Source organism: Hyposmocoma kahamanoa, unplaced genomic scaffold (assembly GCF_003589595.1).
Source record: "Hyposmocoma kahamanoa isolate Upper Pololo Valley unplaced genomic scaffold, ASM358959v1 64, whole genome shotgun sequence".
In the NCBI taxonomy this organism is placed as follows: Eukaryota; Metazoa; Arthropoda; class Insecta; order Lepidoptera; family Cosmopterigidae; genus Hyposmocoma; species Hyposmocoma kahamanoa.
Window position 1 is genome coordinate 5142892 of NW_020653852.1, and position 21855 is coordinate 5164746.

General features: G+C 33.1%; 1 protein-coding gene across 1 annotated transcript in view; it reads left to right on the top strand.

Moving 5' to 3' along the window:
* Positions 1 to 21855, top strand: part of LOC113230773 (putative phosphatidate phosphatase) — a 106441-nt gene that overhangs the window by 62329 nt on the left and 22257 nt on the right. The gene's annotated exons all lie outside the window — the stretch shown is intronic.

Sequence of the window (21855 nt, forward strand, 5' to 3'; positions counted from 1 at the left end):
CAAATTTAACATCGTAAAACCTAGAAAATCTGTATGCAAATATGTGTCTGCGAGCCATTGTGTTTGCGAGAAATTAATTTTCTCCACATCGGTGACACGTGCGCGATTCGTACGTGTAAGTTTTCACGTACGCCCTGCTGCTATGTGAGAAATTAATATCACTTGTGTTACGTTACGCTTTGCGTTAAGAAACATTATCTGTGACGATAGCATTGCAATACTGGAATTCTTTATTATTTTGCGATAAGTATGGTCTGATGACTTCCCGGGAATACAATTTTAAATTACGCATGTAAGAGATCTTTGGTATGCATTAATTTGGCATCGTTTTCAGCACTTTAATCGAGACTTGGTCTACCAGGGCCAAAATAGTTGGAGATACTGAAATTACTGAAGTCTAAACCGCCAAATAAAATTACACGGTATCATTATCAAGTTTAGGGTCAAATGGTCGGTTACACTGACCGTTAACAAATAACGTATGTTTCCGATAATCTCAGTGAAAAAAAATGTGTTATTGGCTGATTTATTATCATGTTTACTTAACTTTGAACTAATTGAGCCATCTGTCATTGAAATACATATTAATTTTGGAGTGTAATTCTTTTGCCAAAGTTCAAAAAGAATTCGTGCGTCATTATTAATCAATGATAACCCAATCAATATTATTTCGAGTACGATTGTAACAAATTGCGTCATCATTGGAGATGATATCTGTGATCAATTTACAACTAATATAAACTTAGATATATTACCAAATATAAAAGTATACATTTAGAATGTTTACATGACTCAGATGGGTTTTTTAAAATTTATAGTCTATCAATGATGATTCGAAGGATTATCGTACCTTTTTGATAAGTACGTGAAGCGGCAATGTTATGTCTTAAAGTGTTTCAAATAAAGTGCAACCAAACCAAAACAAAAAAAAACCAAAGTAAACCAAGCGTTGAAATTCAAAACACAGTAATCATCGTAAACCAAAGAAAATGCGTTTTATTTCATGGAAGATATTTTAGTGGGTCGTAAAATTGATCCATGATTTTACAACTTGTGGGGCGGTATTTTAATAATCTGGTAATGAAATATACATTCTTGTGCTGGTGAAAGTTAGTAATTATATAAGAAGTAAGAACTAGTACTATACGATTCCATTTACTGGACATTCCGGTCTTTTGATCCTGCTGTGCAGCAGCGATCCTTGTTGGTAAAAGTCCTCGGAACGAAACAAACGTTGTTGCGTGTATCAGAACTATAGTGAAATCGATAAATTACTGATTTTTTTATAATATCAACAGACGGAACGAACAAGTCGTGCGCCTGATGGTAAGTTACACGCCTGTCCATAACAGTTGCAGTACCACTCAGAACTTTAAGTTGCAAAGATCTAAGGGGTACTGCCACTGCACCCGTCACCCTGAGACATAAGTTGACAAATGCCATGTGCCTGTAATTTCACTAGCACCCTTACCCTTCAAGACCTGAACACAGTAATGCTGACATTACTGTTTGGAGGCAGAAATATGTAAGGTGGCAGTACTTTCCTGGACGAACTCTTTCACAAAAAGCTCTACTGCTATTAAAATTTAGGCTTCAGCACTTATCGTTTTCCTTCTATTCTGTTCAGAGTCATTAACGACAAATATGATTTTTATTTCCTTACTATATTGCAAACATTATTTAAATATTTGTTTACTTACTATCAAAATACCTTCAAATACATTGTTATGATTAAACGACATCAGTTATTAATCAATTCAAATTACCGGAAACGTTATCTTCTTTCAAAGATCCGCCACTGTTCTTACTTACTTTCAAATAATTATTTTACACGCCATCTTATTTCTCGTTGAAAAATGTCTTCAATCTTAACTGTCATCACAGTCCGGTGCAACACGTCGCATAATTTGATTGACCTCGCCAGTTAATTGGTTTCGCTCTGCCAACTCTGCTCACCTAGTTACTGGCACTTGTTAAGAAGTGATTTCAGTCTGACTTTATTAATGTAGGCAATCTTAACACGTTGCTTGTTGACACGTTTTTGTCTTAAGCTGTGTTATTTATTGCACTACTATAGACTCTACTAAGGGTTCTACAATCTTCTTATGCCATATTTTGCATCTTAAAGTTCTCTTTTAAAAGCATCGTAGTATCACTCAACGCTCGAAGTGAATTTCGTGTGTGCAAAAGCTAAAATTGTTTATTTCTGAGCACTGCGAAACTCCCGCACGTAATTGCAATTGCAGCATTGTTATAAATTATTCGTGTACTTTTATTTTTTTAACTTTATATTGTTGTGTACTTTTTATCATTACACAAAGGTGCAATCTCCAGACGGAATTAAACAAAACTTCCAAAGGGTTAGTGTTAAAAGCCCTTAACCTATTAAAAGCTGAAACAGAGGAGCTGAGTCCATATAAATCAGCCGGGCTATATTGAGAGACTTATGGTTTTAAGTGACGTTTTACTGTCTGGGTGGCTTGTCTTAACCGATTCGGTATTAAGTGGACTTGGAAACATACGGCAAGGTGTTTGAGTTTTACTACACTTTGGTGGTTCGATGCCACCGGTAAGCATGAAGAAGGTTTCCATCGTTTTTCTTGATCCATCGTGATTCTTTTCTTGTATATCTTTAATCGAGTTGTTTTTAGTGTATCAAAATGAAATCAAAGTGTTTGTTTTCGATCTACTTTACCGTCCTTGCGAAACAATTCATATTCCAATAAAAGATCACCGTCCTGAGATTAATTTAGTACCTCTCAAGATAAACTCGTATGTTTTCATACAGAATAGTCGTATTGCAGCCTGTATAAATAATGCACGGCACGCTTCGTCGCTTGCGCCTGTAATTTTGACTTATTGCTCGACGGTGGCAACAACATACATATCATGTTGCAGCTTTTTTATGTTTACGCCAGCGGGCATGTTGCTTTTGTAAGTTATTCTCATATTACTTGCAATACAAATGTATTTTATGAAGAAAGTGTTTATTGTCGGAAAAATATCACATTTCGTGCTTTTGAATTAGAATTTTCTCTTGATACATAAAAATTGGGACAAATATTTTTATAAGACGATCGAACATATCACTTTGTGTTCCTTTATAAAGCGACGTCGTTTGAAGTGCTTTCGCCTTTCATTAAGTGTATCTAGTCAATCATTATGTTTCGTTTAATATTGATAATGAGACCAAGTAGCTTAATTAAAATACATATTTGCCCCTTTGACATCTTTTTTGTTCGTTTGTTCTATATGTGTATGTGGTTGCTATGAAGACTATTTGAATTTTATTATTGTATCATACAAGAAGCTTACTGAATTGTAATAAAATAATTGTTGTAAACTAGAACTGTAAACTCGGTCTGTGAATTGCTTAAGTCCTTTTAAAGAGAAACAAAACGCCGTTAAAGAAGGTAATAAGTAGTATGTATGTTATACCTCTGCATATCACTCGTTATACAAATAGAAATTGCCATAGCAACAGTTACTACTGCTGAAAAGACAATGCCGTATATCGAACCATCACTGGTACGCTTGGCTGACGACGCGCGACGCAAAAAGACCTTTTAAAGGTTAGTCTGGTATTTTAAGTACTACGCCACAGGCATTATGGTTGTAAGTTATATACCTTGTATTTTTATTAACTACAAACCTTGTGAGGCAATTTATGTCGCAAAAAAGTCACAAAGTCTTTGTACACCTAATTAGGAAATGGAAATGTAAATGTCCACGGGTATCGATGAGCACCTCCCAACAAATGTCTCGTCTGCTCGTTTGCATCCTACTATATATTAAAAAAATTGCATATAATTTGACTTACCCGCTCGAACTTGTGGTGGATTTGTCTGAGAATCCTTACATCATAGTGACCTGATTCTTACGTAATGAGGTCTACCTGATCCATATTATCTTCTCGGATTTCCTCTGCAGATTTATTCTGTTGCATAGCAGGCACTTCAACATACTGTTTTTCTTTAGGAAACACATTTGCCTGTCTAATTTGCGCAGCAGGATGTCTGTCAAGTGCATTTCCTGTTGTATGTGTTTTCTAATTCAATGTCACTTCCTTATTATTTACACTAGCTTTAACAAATTTAATTGTAACTGTTAGCGAATTGCAATCTTAGCTATCATAATTTTATAAACTGTTTATCATCAAAAAAAAATGTTCTCATATTAATGTTTTTTCTTACGTCTTCAAATTCTATAACAACGGCTTTAATATTAAAATCATTCATACGATCAAAATAGTCTTAACCTTTTGTCATCGTATACATTATTAAAAGTACAAAAATATTATATTTGTATTTTCTCATTTCAGTGCACGTGTATATTGTTCCTTTGCAAGCCATGCGTAAATAAGTAGCTGGCATTTGAATCAATTTTATACCAAGCGCGATCCTCTTCAAAATACTTAAGCGCACACAATGACACATCGCCATATTATTTTCAAATTTTTTTCTAATTTGAAGCAAGAACCCGTTCAAGCTTGTCTTTTTTGTGATAAAAAGCTAGGGAAATAATCCGAAATATAAACAAATCCGCTTTCTTGCTTTGATAGTATATAGCTAAACTTTGATAATATATAGTTTCCGCTAAGAGTCAAATACCTGTTTATATACTTATACAGAGCTGTAAACTTCAAGAAATAGAAGTAATAATTTGATTGCATCACTGACTATTAACCGATTTCGACCTAAAGTGATCTTGTCGTTTAATAATTACTAATATTGTTTTAAGATGCGTTAACGTAAAGTGATGGATATTTAAAAAAAAACCCAAGTAAGAAATATTCTAATGTCAGTGTTAGATTCTATTTTCTATAAAAAAAATACTCGAATGGCCAGATAAAATTAGTATTCATGTGACACGTTTATTAATATTATTGTTCGTTGGAATCTTGCCAACGTCATTGAAGTACCGTGGGTTTTTGAATGAGTGCAATCACGCGTGTTTTCAAAGCACTCAGTATATTTACGTGACATCGGACGTTTAAATTAAAGTTGTTGTGTCATACTTTGAACATCAAGTCCATTTGAAACGGTGATTTGCGAAAATATTGCATTGTTCGTTGAATACGGTTTCCTGTCGTATCCTCCTTCATTGTTGTGAAGACTTGTGCTTTTTACTGCATCTTTGACCGATTGGTTTCAGTAATAAAACAGTAAATCTCCAACTATTTATCAGTGTGTCATATCTTATGTACAGTAGGAAATTAATGTTAAACGTAGCTGCTCTAAATATGTCATGGCAATCCTTATTTGTCAACCTGTCTCCTATGCTGACAAGAAAATCTGTCTTTCCTCTTTAAACGTCATTTTATACCTATGAATGTATCAGACTTCTAAACTTGATGCTCATTTCTGTGCCGTCCACACTCATTAACTTTGGCACACCATTTGTTCCCACTTTAAGGCCGGACACATTTTTTTATTTTTGCTTTTTCTTATTTTGCCTTTCGTCCTTATTTTATTTGCTTTATGAGCCAACGTTTCTTCTTTGACAAATGAAGCTATGGCTACGTCTGGTAAGTTTGCGTCTTGTTTTAGTTCATTATAAGATATTTTCGGAGCACCAAACAAATGATATGTGGGAGGATTTATAGCCATGGAGTATTAATTCTCTTAATTTAGTTTCAATGCAGTTTAAAATACGCGCCTTCATTTTTTTGTATTACGCGTATTATCTGTAGTTGTGCCGTATTGTTAATATATTAACAAATGTGTATAGCAATTCACTGACATTCCTTTAAAATAATTTTCTTCGTCTATTACTTTTTCGGCGTGGTATTATTTATGTATCTATGGAAATGTTTGCTCTTATCAAAATACGTGAAATAGCTTTGTCCCTCAACCTAACCATCTTTTGCTTACGTCCATATTTTTTTCCGTAATTCTTTAATATCATTTATACGCGGACAAGCTGACATTGGAGCTCTTGATTGTTACGATTTTTGTCACAGATACACGAACCGCTTGTTACATCACGATTTTAATCTTTGTCTTAATGTCTTACATTTGACTGGTTCTAGTTGACGGATTCTGAAATGAGTTCATACAATGTGAGACGTCATATCGTGTTGCTGGTAGCGTTTGTGTAAAGTAGGATCAACTGGCAAGAGAAGAATTCTAATGTTTTAATAAACAAGTCGTGCTGTCGAGTTATGACTTTGAATGCCAAGTTTCGCATAAAATTAGCACCCATTAAACTGTTCTTTCTAATTTTGTATTGTTAATAACTATTTTTATCTACAGAAATAAATACTATTTAAAAACAATTACAGAAATGTTTTTATTTTAGTGGCAGTACAGTTCCTTGTGAAAGAGTTCATCCAGGGAATTAGTCATACCTATATCTGCCGCTAAGCAGTAATGGAAACATTACTGCGTTCTGGTTTTGAAGGATAATCGTACTAGTGAAATTACAGGCACATAAGACTTATCAACCTAAGTCCTAGGGTGACCTGCAAGGACGGAGTGGCAGTGCCATTCAGGTCTTTCCGATTAAAGCTCTGAGTGACACCACAACTGTTGCTACTATTTGTTGTCACTTACCACCAGGCGCACGACTTTTATTCGTCCCGTCATTTAATATCATAAAAATAAAAAGTGTCTAAAACTTCAAAAAAGTTTCACATGATATTTCTTGTTTTTGATACCTGTTATTTTGCGTGGCCGACGCTTTGAAGAAATCGATAAATTAAAAAAATGGTGGATAATAGCTATGGAAAGATTCACTGCTCTGAGTGACACTGGAACTGTCATGGATGGGCGTGTTGCTTACCACCAGTGACAATCGTCTAATTACTTCATATCATAAAAAATAATTTCCATAATCCATCTTGTTTTTCCAAAGACTTGTATATTGAACTCCATTACTTTATGTGCTTTTATTGACAAAGCAACAATCTACTTTATTATTTTACTTTCCCTTCAAATACAACATAGGTCATTGCTCGTCACTAAGCAAGCGTCATTAATGCGTATACGCATTAGCGGCATCTCAGTCATTCTTAGTCCACCAATTAGTTGGTATCTATTCAACGATTGAAACTTCACCCCATTCCGTGGAGTCTAAAGAATACGCGAGAGGGAACTATAGATCTCAAATCAATCGAATAATAAAACACTGCCGATGTTTTTTCAACGTGAAATATGATATTCACATGAGTTTTGGAGGAAAAAAACACGTGTTCAACTTCCATAAGGAACAGATCAATATAGTGTCTCATAATAATTGAAATATAATGAATTTGAATATAGATATTCAAATTCATTATATTCGTGTGTGTTTCTTACACATTTACCTGTTTTTGTTTGGTCACACGTGTCAATCGTCAAAAAATCGAGCAGATCAGTAGACACTTGTAGTGTGTGAACTGTGCATATGCGCATGTGTGTATATGTGTAACACAGATTTGTTCCAAAATTTGTCCATGATAAGATGCTGTATTTACCTTACATATTTTTTAACATTTATAATATGTTTCCATTGCAAATTTTAAAGAACAAGTAGTAAATAAAGATATCCCTATCCAGAATTTAAGATCACTTATATATCACAAACTGATTGTATTTTCGTGCTTTTTAATTATTACCGCCTCTACATTCAAGACTCGTTCGTTCTACTGTAAACGTATACCGTCTCTTATAACACGGACCGACGCCGTTTTGTCGCGTTTCTTTATTTCGTCACATAACCACGTTATTGAATCTAATTTGATATGAATATAGACGCATGCTTTTAAAATAAGCTTTCAAAACTTGTCGATAAGGCGTTTTAAGAAGTATTTTTTTTTAAATATCATTTACAATTTCGATACATAACTTGTTATGAAACGATATGGTTGGAATGCCGGATATATTTAACCGGGATTTCAAATTCATCTGAAATGTCAAATTAAATAATATAAATTACTGTAAAAGTCGTAATTCATGTAAATTACTAACCAAACAACAGTTAAGTAGGTATTTGATAACAATACAAAACATCAGACAAATTAGAAGGAAAATGTCACGATAAACAAATAGTAGTTTATGTGACTGTTATATACAGGCGAGTTTCATAGATACATCACACGAGTGATTTAATGCCTAATTATGTACAATTACATATACTGCTTTATCTATACACATATTATAAGCTCTCTGTGATGTGTTCGGGAACCGCATGTTACGACTGGCGAAATGGCGGCAAATAAAAATTTTTCTCACGCATGTCACACAACCGTAGTTTTCATTTTCAATTCATAGACTAACTAGAATCGGCCCCAACTATCATATCGTTCGATATCAAGTAACGTGTGAAATTTACACAATTGTTTGCTATTGACATTTCATTTCGAATAAAACTTAATCTCGACTGATGATATTAGAACTAAAGTCGAATGAAATTGTTTTATTATTCAGAGATGTTCGAAATTTGAATGTCATAATTAAATCGAATTCGATGTCAATAAGAAGCAATAATTACATTTTCACAGATAACAAATTCGTTCTTACAAAACAATTTAACTTTATGCTAAGCACATCATAGTGTTTATGATATGTGTGTAGATAAAAATAAAAACAATACCGAATCGAGCATAAAAATGTCACTATTATTTTTTTATTATATATAAATGTGTATATATTGTATTGCTGTTCACTTGCTGTTTACTTCATAAAATTTTGTCAAATATTTGTTCAGTAGGTAATTGAATTTAGATTGCAGTGACTTTTATTGTTTTTATAATAAGCAGGTCATTGGTACATTCTAAATTACCTGCAATGTATACAAGATTTTGACTCATATCTAATTTGTAGGCTACACAACTGACAATACAGTTCATTATGCTATGTTCAATAATTTAAAAATCCGCTTCCATTCCGTTCCGCCGCATTATAAATTGAGCGTAAGCGTTCTGTCGTTAACCGTGTTCCACTATGTCTCATAAAAATGTTTATCATCGCCTTTCAAAACGATTGCTTTCATGTAATGCTTCAGCGCGATCTCTCCATATATTACAATTGCGGTCATCTTTATCTTTATTTGAGTACGATCTAAAGACATTTTATATTCAGATTCGATTACGTCGTGTAGTTTACCCTTATTATCTTCAATTATTACCATTTAACCGATGGTATGGTATTTTTTGCAAAATATTTTATTGGATCAACGGTAATGGAAAATTCGTGTGCAGATCTCCAACATTGGATAAATTTACGACAGTGGTTGCCTAATGAGAAAGCGAGGAGAAAGAGGTCGACGGTTCCAACATCCTAATAAAACCTTACTTTCTAAGTTGTTTACATTTTAAATATAGTAGCTATAACAAATTAACGATGAAGAAGAACGTGGTGATGAAACCTGCACGGTTCACAACCCTTGGACAACCTGTGAAGTCTCCAACCTGCAGTGGGCCAGCGTGGTAGACTATTGCCTGAATCCTATCCTTAGTAGAGACACGTGTTTACAGTGTAACGTATGAGTTGATGATGATGATGTCAATGACGAAACCGCCTGAAACACTAAACTTCTGAAATCCTCGAAAAACTATGGCCTTGCATGGTGAATTATGAACCTTTGTGGGGATGGATTCATCGACATGAAACCTTTTTTTATAAAGTTTATTCAACAATAAGTATGTTAAAAATCAGTGCTGTGCAAACCAAATCTGTATAGCGTTCGCTTAGGGACACAGTATCGAATCAAAAGTATGGATACTGAACTCATGAAGTATCGTATAAAAAGTATCGTACTCATAAAAGTGTCAAAACAAAAATATCGATACTTTGAAGTATCGATACTTTTGTCCCGCAAATTTTCCCTACTTAAAGACGGAATAAAACACATGAAAATAAATAATAAAATAAGTCTTTTATTTGACTTATGATTTTCAATTGAAACAAATAATAAAAGACTTTGCTTAAATCGATGAATTCAATCAATCATCATTTCACATAATTTGTGTTACTTAAATTTCTTTTATTTTTTTTTTTTATTTTTATTTATTCGGGTCAACAACAGTTTACAATAACAGGAGTTACAATTTACTTCTAATTTAGAAAAAAACTAATTACAGTCAACCACATTTTACAATTTGAAATAACTACATTACTAATTTTACAACTAATTACTATATATTATATTATACTACTGATTTTACAATTTGTCCAAATAACTAAATAATTGTGTGCCTGTACACTTGTGCTGCTCTTGTGAAGCAAGAATATTTGTGTGGATAGTGTTTGTGTAGGTAGTGTTTGCGTGGGGTGTGTGATAGTGTGGTGTGTGCTCTGTATGTCTGAATCAAATTGTGTGATAAATATACTGTAAATATACAAAACGTAATATACAAAAATAAATAGAATAAAATACATAATATAGACTAAATGTAATATTATAAGTAACATCGTATGCCTCAACTCTGCTCTTGGCAATCTTAATTAGGACGCAGTTTGCGTAGGTATGATGAAGTTAACTACAAATAATATGTGTTTAAGTGGACTACGTGCTTTTTTAGTCAGTTAAAAAAAGGTTTTTTATTTGTGACTTAAGGCTGGTCTTGGAGACAGAGAATAAATCAAGGTTACTAAATTTTTCATTAAATAATCTAACCATCCGCGTGAATACAGCGTTTTTACCGTAGTTGGTTCGGTGGAAGGGAGTAGCTAAGAGTGTCGAATGGCGCGTACGGTATTTTGGTACGTTGAAGTGAATGTTCTCAACTAATTCTGGGTTATCAAGCCGATTATTAAGAATGTCATGCAAAAGGCATACATCTAACATTTGGCGCCGCTCCTCAAGCGTTAGAAACCCATGAAATCGACAGCTATCTAAGTAGGAATCTTCCCTTTGATGTGTAATATAGTTTAAGTGTTTAATGAACTTTTTTTGAATCCTTTCTATGCGAAATATGTAATCTTTATAACACGGGGACCATATGGGGCTTGCGTGCTCTTCCCACTCCTCCTCTGTATAATCACTTAATAACAAAAATCTATTGGGTAACAGTCTGTTTCTCGTTTTTGATATTGTATTGCCTGCTCTTGAGAACAAACATTCTGAAGAAGGAACAAACTTTGCCGAAATTGCGAGGTACTCAAATATAATGTTTGTCAGGTATGTTAATTCAAATTCTTCATTCTCATTCTTATATGAGGGAAATGGTGGCTTACACTATACAGCCAAGTTATTTGTGATGACGGTTGCCATTTAAACAAATCGCAAGGTGGTTTGCGTTACGATATGAGGTGTCCAAAGTAGGAATTATTCAAAACGATATAATACTTGTCAAAAAGTACTAATATTATATCGGAAGGAAACGTACTCGATACCAAAAAGTATCGATACTTTTTCCATGTCCCTACGTCCACTGAGACCCCAGAGTCCTGATCACGTAGTTATACACTAAATATAATATGATTAGTACAAGTACCTTTTTTTTTTCCTATTTTTCACTGTAGTTTTAGTATTTGTGTGGCAAGTTAAATGGTTTCAATAATAAGTTGCGCCTACTTCATCGTCCTTTCTTCTTTCGTGTTTAGTTTTAAACGTTAGTTCTGAAAGCGCTCGACTGCTTAAGGCTCTTTCTTTTTATCACCTTCCTACTACACAACATCGTAAGCTTTTTCCGTAATTATCCTCACGTTTACCGATTTTCACTATAGGTATGCGCTATCACAACGTGCCAATGTTTCTTGAATTTAAAATTTTCAACGAACTCCTTTTCAAAATTACACAATATTTTAATGTTGTTTGGACTTTGGAAATGAAATTATATTTCTGATTAGTCATGGTCATCCGAGACCTGTAAAGAGCCCGAAATGTTAGTCTGTTTGGAAAAACAAATATATACGCCATTTAGATAGTGAATGTTGCACGTCCCAAATGTGTAGCCAAGAAATCGATGTTGTTTAGACTTTTATTTATTTATTTATTTGGCAAACCAACAGAATTACATATCATACTTATTCTGAAGGTTACATTTTGCATTGTTCTAATGTGTATTCCAATTATAGGTAAGCTCATTTTAAACCAAATGCTGACAGAAAAATAGGTACAAAAAAGGTATAAATATTTAAGCAATTTTACATTATAATTGAAATATATTAAAAAATAATAATAATTAAATCTATATAATTAATAAAACTAAAACAAGAAATATTATAACATTAATATTAATAATAATAATAATAATAATAAATGCAATTCAATAATTTTACTTATTAGACTTGCCAAAATTTTATCTCATTGTGTAATCTACTTGGTCTGAAAGCACAAGATTCTATGTAATTCGTTTAGTAGAGTTTCAGATGTTAGAGGACCTGATTTTTTTACTACCGTTCTTCAATCTCCACAAATTATACTAAATTGCACTCTTCAGCGTTGCCACTTCCATGTAGACAAAATAAGATAATAGTAGATTTTTAATACTTTTTAATTAACTTAAATTTAAAAAAAAAACTCGATGTTCCCGAGACTGAAAACGTCAGTCTCGAGTCTCGAAAATCCCAAAAAATTGTCAAGGTTCTCAAAATTTTCGAGACCGAAATTCCCGGGATGAAAGCCCTAGTTGACTCGTTGGATTGTGATAACTTCGCATTTTACTTTATAGTCTTATTAAAATCTTATTATATTTGAGATAAATTGTTCTTGTTACGTTTAATTACTTACCTTGCACGTCTGCTTGTTTTTCTACAAGATACCGGAGTAAATACTCGTATATCCTTTAACTATATCGTCTTTAGCAACTCGTTAGTCTAGGTGACAGTTATCGTCCACTAGTACGTGCAAGTATTAATAGAACCTGCAAAAGCAGTTTGTTAAGCGATATCGAAAGTATTACTCTCGGTTTTAACCTCTACAATTTCAATTAGTGAAGCCTATTTATGGGGAAAAGTTTATAACAGTTCTCTTAAACCATGTTAATTATTTATGTCTACAAGGTTACGTTGGCCTTGCGTCTTATATCATCGTACATCTGTCTGTCACATTATGCACTATCTCTTTTGTTGTCCTTGCCCCACTTTCAGCTCTCTTTATTTTCTTCTTTTTAACTCCGCTGTCATTTTACTCGACATTACTTCAGGAATTGTTTATTCTAAGCAGTAATCATTATCAATACATATACATATACACTCCACACTCTTTTCCTATCGGGGCAGGCAGTGACAGAGTGTTTGGTCGTGGTAAGTAAAATTAAAGCTTGCCCGCTCACACTCCACTCCTCTTCTCTATCTTTGTCACTACATCTTCTTTCTCGCTGCAACTCTCTCTTATGAATATTTTAACTTATTAAGAAAAACTTTTACCCGACTCCAAAAATTTGACTGTATTTTTTTTTGTATGTATGTTACACGATAACTCCAGTATTTGTGAACTGATTTTCATGATTATTTTTTGTTGAAAAGGGGGTACCTCCATAGTGGTCCCATTTCATTTTTAAGAAAATCATCCACCTGTAAGGGTGGCTGTTCACGCATAAAGATTTATTTTTATAAATAGCGCCTAAATTTTACTTAAGGAGCAATTATTTTAATAGTTGATTTTGCTATTCTCCAATTCAAGGCGTTTTTCTCTCTCAATATACTTTGAGTAGTGAGAACCGATTTTTGAAGTTGTTTTTTTTAGTACTCTGTACCGAGATTATTATTAGACATCATATCTTCTTGACTTCTGTCATTATGTTTTTTCGAAAATAAAAACTATTTGTGCAATAAAGTAAGTATTAGAATAAGACGACGTTTGAAAAACTATGCAGTAATGTTAAATTCAGAAAAACTCTGTATAATATCATTGGAAAAACTAGTCTTTTACCTATTTTGAATGGTGTTTTCTTTCATTCGAGTTCCAATAGTAAACCTTAATGCCACATTTGAATCGATAATGGGGTTCAATATAATTAACTCGTACACGGTACTAAATGCTGATTGAAAATATTTTAAGTACTTCCTACTGTGTTTGAAGTACCTAGTAGTAAATATATTTTAATTTTATAAGCTCCTGTGTGGTTTTAAACTTTTGAATAATTTATGGTTTCATTAAATAATATTCCCATGCCTGTGACTTTTTAAAGTAATTCTTAGTGAAATTCAACATTTCAAATATGTTTTTTTCTTAAGTAAGATAATTGCAGTTGAAATAATATAATTTATCACACACTACTACTCATTCATATATCATTCGTATGTGGAATAGACTGACTGCTAGCATTCGTGACAGTCCATCGGTGGCATCTTTCAAACATAAATTAAAAGAGCACTACCTGTCGAACGCGTTAGATAGCTAATAGGTAACATATATTATAAAGTAGTAATTTGTTTAGATTATAATATATATTCTGCTTATGCTTGTATTTATGTATATAAAGTTCATGTAGGTGTGTATGTCTGTCATATGTATATATTATCATATTTTATATGTATATATATATATATATATATATATATTATTTATATTTATATATATATTTTAATTTATTTATTTTTTTACTCACATTTAAATTTTAATTTTATTGTACAATAATTAGTCCCGCAGACTTCATTTTTCACCTAGGCTAGGGTTGGCTGGAAGAGATCTCTTCTAGAGATAAGCTCACCTTTGTATATGTCCTTGTTTCATGTATCTTTTCTTTGTGCAATAAAGAGTTATTATTCATAAGTTACATTCCTCAGAGAATAAAGAGTAAGAAACTCAAGGGATTGCTCTGTGTAAATAAACATTTGTTCATATTTATCATTTATGGCATATATTTTAAAGTATTGTAAACAGGACAAACATGAATGAACGAAACTGATCACTCCGAATGAACAAAACTGTTCAAGCGCATGCATTCGACCTCCGTGGTCGAGTAGCTTACACACCGGTTTTCATGGTGTCGCTGAGTCCCGAGATCGATCCTCGGACCGGTTAATGTAGAAAATTAACGTTTTCGGGGTGCAGTCGTTCCTTTGTTGTTTCCGATTTCCATAACACAAGTGCTTGAGTTACTTACGCAACATATGTGATGTTCTCTAATATTAATAAATTTATTTGCATTTAAATACGATTATGACTGTCAAGAATAGCCACTTCATTATTGTTGCTTTTATTAATATTATATCTATCACTATTTTTCATTGAATAAATGATGTTCTGCATAACATAAAATACAGTTTCATAAATATGCTGTGACCATGGTGTAAGAATGCTAATTTCTCAAAAACTCTCTAGGACTAATAGCACGCATTTGCAAAGATTCTATTAGTATATTTCAAGTGTACTGGCCTGAGATTTTATGTTACCAAAGTCTGACGTATATTGCTGTACTGCCATAATTTGTCTCCTTTAATAGCTTGTCGAAACAACCATCGAATAAAAAAGAAAAAGATTTTAAACGAGATCTTGGACAGTGTACGCGTATACATTCCCAAGTGTATTTTAAAATATCTGTAAAATTTTTGACGGTGATTTAGAAATTCGATTATTTTGTCAAAACATTTGCAACTCTATTCGAAAGGTCCATTTAGAATATGCTAGTTGAACATACCTCTGTATTATTGTTTTTACTTTCTAATCTAAATGATATTGTAATTTAAACCAAATATACAATGGTACCGATGACATTCCCATCCCCTTTTATAAGCGTGACAACATTTACTTTATCGTCAAAAATTTATTATGGTCCAGTATTCTCATCGCTTTTCAATACAATCAATTACACGCCAATATCTATTGTCGTTTACTTCTTTCTCTTTTATACTCGTGGTTGGTTCAAATATATTCTATTTCTTTCTAATTCTCGTTTTGACAGCCCCAGCTTAATGTTCCATTTTAATTAAAAGTTATGACGCATCACCATTTCCCCTCATATTGCTCTTCTATAGAACGAAGTAATACGTTGATTTGTTAACGCTTGCCTCTAGTTTGACCTACACTGTCTAGTTTACATTGAACCGTACTGTCTGTGTTATATCTTTCTTCAACCCCATTTACTAGTAGATCTTTATTATCTGGTTGATAGAATTTAACAATGCCGTCTGCATGAATGAACTCAGGACTCACCCTACGACTCCGGTCTTAAGATTAGTGGGCTCAAGGCGAACTTTTTTCGCCTCAAATTCTTATTCGCTTTGAACAATTTTTATTCGCTCGACTCAATTACGAAATCAATGTAAAAATCTTTACATTGTGTGTTCCAATCGGGTTTTTAGAACTATTCAACAAAGGTGAGTTACCTGTGTCATTTTATGATTCGATGTTGTCACATTGTACTTCTTCGAAGAGTTTTTTACCTGTATGACTACAATGGAGTGGTAGTATCAAACTGTCTTGGCGTCCCAAGATCCATTGTTGTCTTGTGCAAGTGTCTTTGCCTTAGTTTTTATGCGTACAAAGTCTGACGTATTTTTCTGTACTGCCGTAATTTGTTTACTTCAATTATTTGTCGGAACAAACTTCAAATAAAATGAGACCTATGGTAGTGTTTAAACGAGATCTTGAATAGTGTATGTATATACGTTCCCAAACAAAAGAAGACTCCACACTCTTCATGTGTATAATGGAAATGTGTAGAATCTTCCAAAGTTATTCAAGTTCGAAGGAAGGCTTGAAACCTGATATTTCATTGAATTACGAGTAAAACCAAAAAGAAACCCGGCTGAGTTGATTGAGTGATTGTTTCTGGACCTTTATTAATCACAATTGATCGTGATTATACGCCCGAATTGGAGACTTCAATTAAATCCGAAAGAAGGAGTGTAAAATGTCGGTGTTGATTTTGAAGATGATTTTTTTTGTGTGAGAAAGTATTCGTACATGGCCATTATATTATTACAACCCATGAGTTAAAGCATGAAATTGCCGTTCTATACCTACAGGAGAATTCAAAGCAAAAATGTTTCAGGAAATGATATTTTTTTAGCGGTACAATACTGCCTTGGAACGCATTTTGGACTTGTTTCTCAGAAACTACATTATTTTCCTATTAGACGATTATAATTATTTAAATTGTTTAAAAAATTATGAGCGGTAGAGGCCAAGTCAAATTATTGTGACAAGTGGCGGAGAGCTTCGATCTACTACGATCTCCTATAATATTTATTCGACAATGGTGTTATCATGTAGAAAGAGCTATGAACGTCGGTTGAATAGCTGTGGTTTCTCAACAAGTTATGCCATCACTGTGCGCATTTCTTTACAATAGCAACCAGCTGTCATGAGTGCATCAGATCTTGGAAGCTACGCTGGATTATTCCGCGTCTGGGTAATCAAATAGTTGCCAACAATTCTCTGTGGTTAAGTACGTTTTTGGAAAGTGTTTGGGCTTGCCGCTAGGATTTAACCGGTATCTCGATCGCTTGCGATTATTATTAATCATCCATTTTCAAGTATTTTATAATAAGATCTAAAACAGTGTAAGTTTTAACGCGCATTGCCCCTTGTGTAGGCAATTCGTATGGTACACTTTGTTTTAGTTTATTTTTTTTACTTTACCAATTTGACGCAAATTGGTCAATATTGTGGGTATAATTACATCAAACCATGCTGCTAATTCTTTCGTAGTTTATGATGGATGGACAACAATAGCTTGCAACTCATCATTAAATTAATAACATCGTAATCATAAATTTAGAAGCCATGAGATTTTGTTGTTTATATTAAAAAGTATTTTATATCATTTGAAAGTGACCAAATCTTCAGAACAGTAATTTCATTTCTTAACCGTTAATACTGAATCTACTCTCATATTCTGAGCTTAAAACACGTTTACGTAGCTGTACTACGTTATTATTGCTTATTTTATCAGTGTTCTCGTCCGAGTTTCTACAATTAAGTGAAAATAATACTAAGTCTGTTCACGACGTATCTGTGGAAAGCCAATCAGTAGCCCTTTCCCTTTTACCTTTATAGTACCGTCCTTATAATTTTCAATTTGAGATACTTATCGTAAATTATTTAAAAGACATCAACAGTTTGATGAGGTTTAATAATCTGAACGATTAGGTTTTCACAATTGTTACATATTGAAACTCTTTTTTCCGTTTTAAAAAACGGGCAATTTACAGGTCCCATGATCACGTCTAATTTCAAATAACTATAGTTACATTTCCAAACTAAACGATTTTAAGTATTTATATTGGCTACACAGTTATTATCTGCGCAACTAGAATTTTTCGAATACTACACTCTTATGATTTGATATCTGGTCTAACTTGTCTAGAGAATTTCCATTCATTTTATTAATACTAGAGTTCACTTTTCCACTCTAGATAATAGAAAGTATACAAATTTGCATTAAAATAACGAAATATTTGGCCTGTACAATATGACCAGCAACAACTAACTAGAAAGCTTTAAAACCCAGGCTTTTTCACCATAAACGTATAAATCATTCTACATCTATAACGGATGACAGTCCAATATGTTTGCCAAGATATTACAGTCCACCAATTTTAATTTACATCTGAGTACATGTTCTCCCACGTTAAGGCTTAAGAAGAAACACTGTAAATAGTTTTCTCCGCATGCATAAATATGTTGGTAGTTTTGAACTAGAGGTGCTGCTCTGTCAATGTTAGTTTTGCTTTCTTTACCATTCACACTACGTTGGTTGGTATGGTATAGTATTTCTATGGGAATATAAATAGGACTAAAAATGTTGATGTCATTTGTTGTGTAAGTTTATTTTCAGTTCAGGTGCAGCATCTTCTAATGATCTGGTGGTAATCTAGTGAAAATACGGTTGGATACCTGTAGCAGCGTGTATTTGTGAATGTTAAGTACCAATACCTCTAAAGGTTGGAGAAAAACATCTTGATAATACCCGCATATCGAAGAAGGGTCACAAATTTTAGAAAAATTGTAAAAGGCCATAACTCGCATTAGGCCACTGTAGCGAACCATGGTCTTAATGCTCTCCTTAGAGGAAACCTATGCCCAGCAGTGGGAGATATATCCGTTCGCGATGTTGACGATGAATATTTGAGGAACTTATACTACAGCATATCACAAAAATGTCGTCACTCACGCGGTCGTCAATTATATATATTATCGAATACTTGTAGAGCAAGCTAAGAATCTTTTTCACAATTTTTTACTTTTTATTATGTCAAATGGATGTTATTTACCTACACTCTGCTATATTCATCTTTTTGTTACACTCTGTATGCCAAACCTCACATCTTTTTCGTATCTTACAATTCCGCATATTATTTCTTTAACGCACTTTTGACTTTTATTACTCCCACTCTACCAGTACTATTCATAAAAGCACCAAATAACTTATGAAACCTTTAATCTTTGATTGATTTACAAACAAAATTGATAAAGTGTTTCTTAAATTTCTTTAAGTATTTTCAAATTAATTTTCTGTATTATAATTTCATATACACGATTCACGCGATTTCTCAACGATAATCCTGTGACGTACCTCATTTTTTTTTATTATATTGGTATATTACAGTTTCGTAGGTATCATTTTCTTTATTGCACTTTTAACTTTTATTACTTCCACTCTACCAGTAATATTCACAAAAACACTAAATGACTAATGAAAGCTTTAAATCTTTGATCGTTAAACGTATCAGCGCGATTGCCTCCCACAGTTAAAAAATACAGATGGTTTCAATTAAAATTTTTACACAAATCAAAGACCGCTGATTAGCAAATTTCGATCCAGTTAGGGTCCGATTTTTCGATTAAACCATCAACAATGATTTAAATGTTAAAAAATAGATTAAGAAAAAATAAATCCGGAAAAAAGTATTTCATCTCTAATGTGTAACTATCGCGAAAACCTAAGATCTCGATAATTTTCAAACTCTCGTACAAAAGTAGGATGATTGAAAAGTGCATCCCAATTATCTTCAAACTGGGCATTTTGTAATCTATATCACATAGATATTGTTTTTTTAATATATCGATGTCACTAGCTACTACAATCTAATTGCAAGGTAGCTTAAATTTATTAAAATGTTTCATCTGATTTGAGATGTATGTCGTCATAGCCAAAAAACATTAACTCCTACACAAAAATGTTTGTATCATGGTGTTTGGGACTCCATACATGGCGAGTTGATGTCATCTCTTAAAATGTTTTAACTTTCAAGCACGTTTCAAATTGTTATTGTGATTAAACGAGAAAGTTTGTATGCAAAATATTTCATAAATAATTTTGTTTAACCTTTATGAGTTGCTGTTCGATGTTGTTGTTATTGTTGTTCGAGGTTATTTACTTTGTTTGTATTCAACATTGAAGAATCTTCTTACAATACTTGACTGTACATGGGAAGCACTTATTTGTTTGTTATAACGTAACTAACTTTTATCAATGTAAGCTTGTAACCTTACTTCAGCTTGAGATAAAGCCGGTACCAAACATAATTTACATCGGTATCTCTGCGTTTGCGGTTAATGCAAATCTTAAACTCAATATCGTTAGCACTATTACGCATTTATATCAATAGACAGTCAACAACATATCCAGCTGGTTTTGTACCGTTATTAACATGATTGACATGTAGTTGAAGTTAAGTCTAAGATGTAAAATTAACCGTGTTGTTAACAATGCATGACATTCCAGTAGTACCTGTGTTTGAGAAGACGCTATGGGCTGTTGTTAAGTACTAAGTACCTACTTCTGCCGCCTGTCTGTAAAGTGAGCATGACTACGTTCCGGTTTTGAAAGGCAAGTCTGTTGGTGAAACTGCAGGCACGTAGGATTGGTCAGTTTTATGTCTTAAGGTGATGGCAGCAGTGGCAGTACCGTTCAGAGCTTTGTGATGTAAAGCTATGAGTATCCAGACGCACAACTTGTTCATCCCGTCACTTTGTGTTACAAAAACAGACCTATTTCCTTAATCCAGTAAGGATGTGTTTCTTTTATTTAATTAAAGGCATAGAGATGTCAAAATAACGAAATACTTTTTATTGATGAAACACAGCTATTCTCATCTGCACTTTATGAAATCCTAATAGACACTGTCTTAAGTCAAGCCTCACAGTAGTTTTATTGTAAGAATATCGCGATCTAACGTCTATCATATAATTCGTAACGTGAAACAGTAGAAAAATCAAGAAACCATGTAATATAACAACACTAACAACAACTTGAACATAAAATTAAATCATGTTCACGGCGTTTTAGTTTATATTGCCGTAACAAATAAGTTGGTAGCACTTTCTCGATAACTCTTTATTGTTTTCTTATCGGTTTTGGGTTCGTTAGAATTACCATATTACTATTTACCACTGCAGCCGTAGTAAGTTAGATCTTCAACGAATTTTATGGAATGTACAATTTGAACTATTCTATTGTTGTAAATAAAATAAACTTTCAAAATTATACTTCCATTGAATACTATTTTAGTGTGTTTCTACAATCTACAACCGTTATTTCGTTTTCTAAATATCTTTTACAGAACATTTATACTGTTTTGTTAAAATATCTGTTTATTTTGTTCAATTACCAGCATTTTTCTATTAGACTGTGGTATGTTACATTCGTCTATAATAGAATTATCAATTCCCTTTTTCCATTCTTATTATTAAAGAAAAAACTAGCCTATTCATTCACATTTAAAAAATCAAAGCACGCTTCGTTACTTGCAGTCACATTCAATTCACCATTTCATAGCTAATACAGCTTCATTTAAGTGGCCATCGTCCATTAGCCTCTTGTCAAGTGATAGAGATCTATTGTGACAACCTGCGTCAGAGTCGCCATGTATGGGTCTACTTCCTTTACTCCCCATTGTCAGTTTTGCAATTTCATTGATGCACTTTAGTGAATCATGTGTTTTATTCCGTACTTCCTTATTCATAATTATTTTAGTGTATATTGATATTCTGTCACGTATTCCGTATTCCTTACGATGTTACGTGATATTTAAA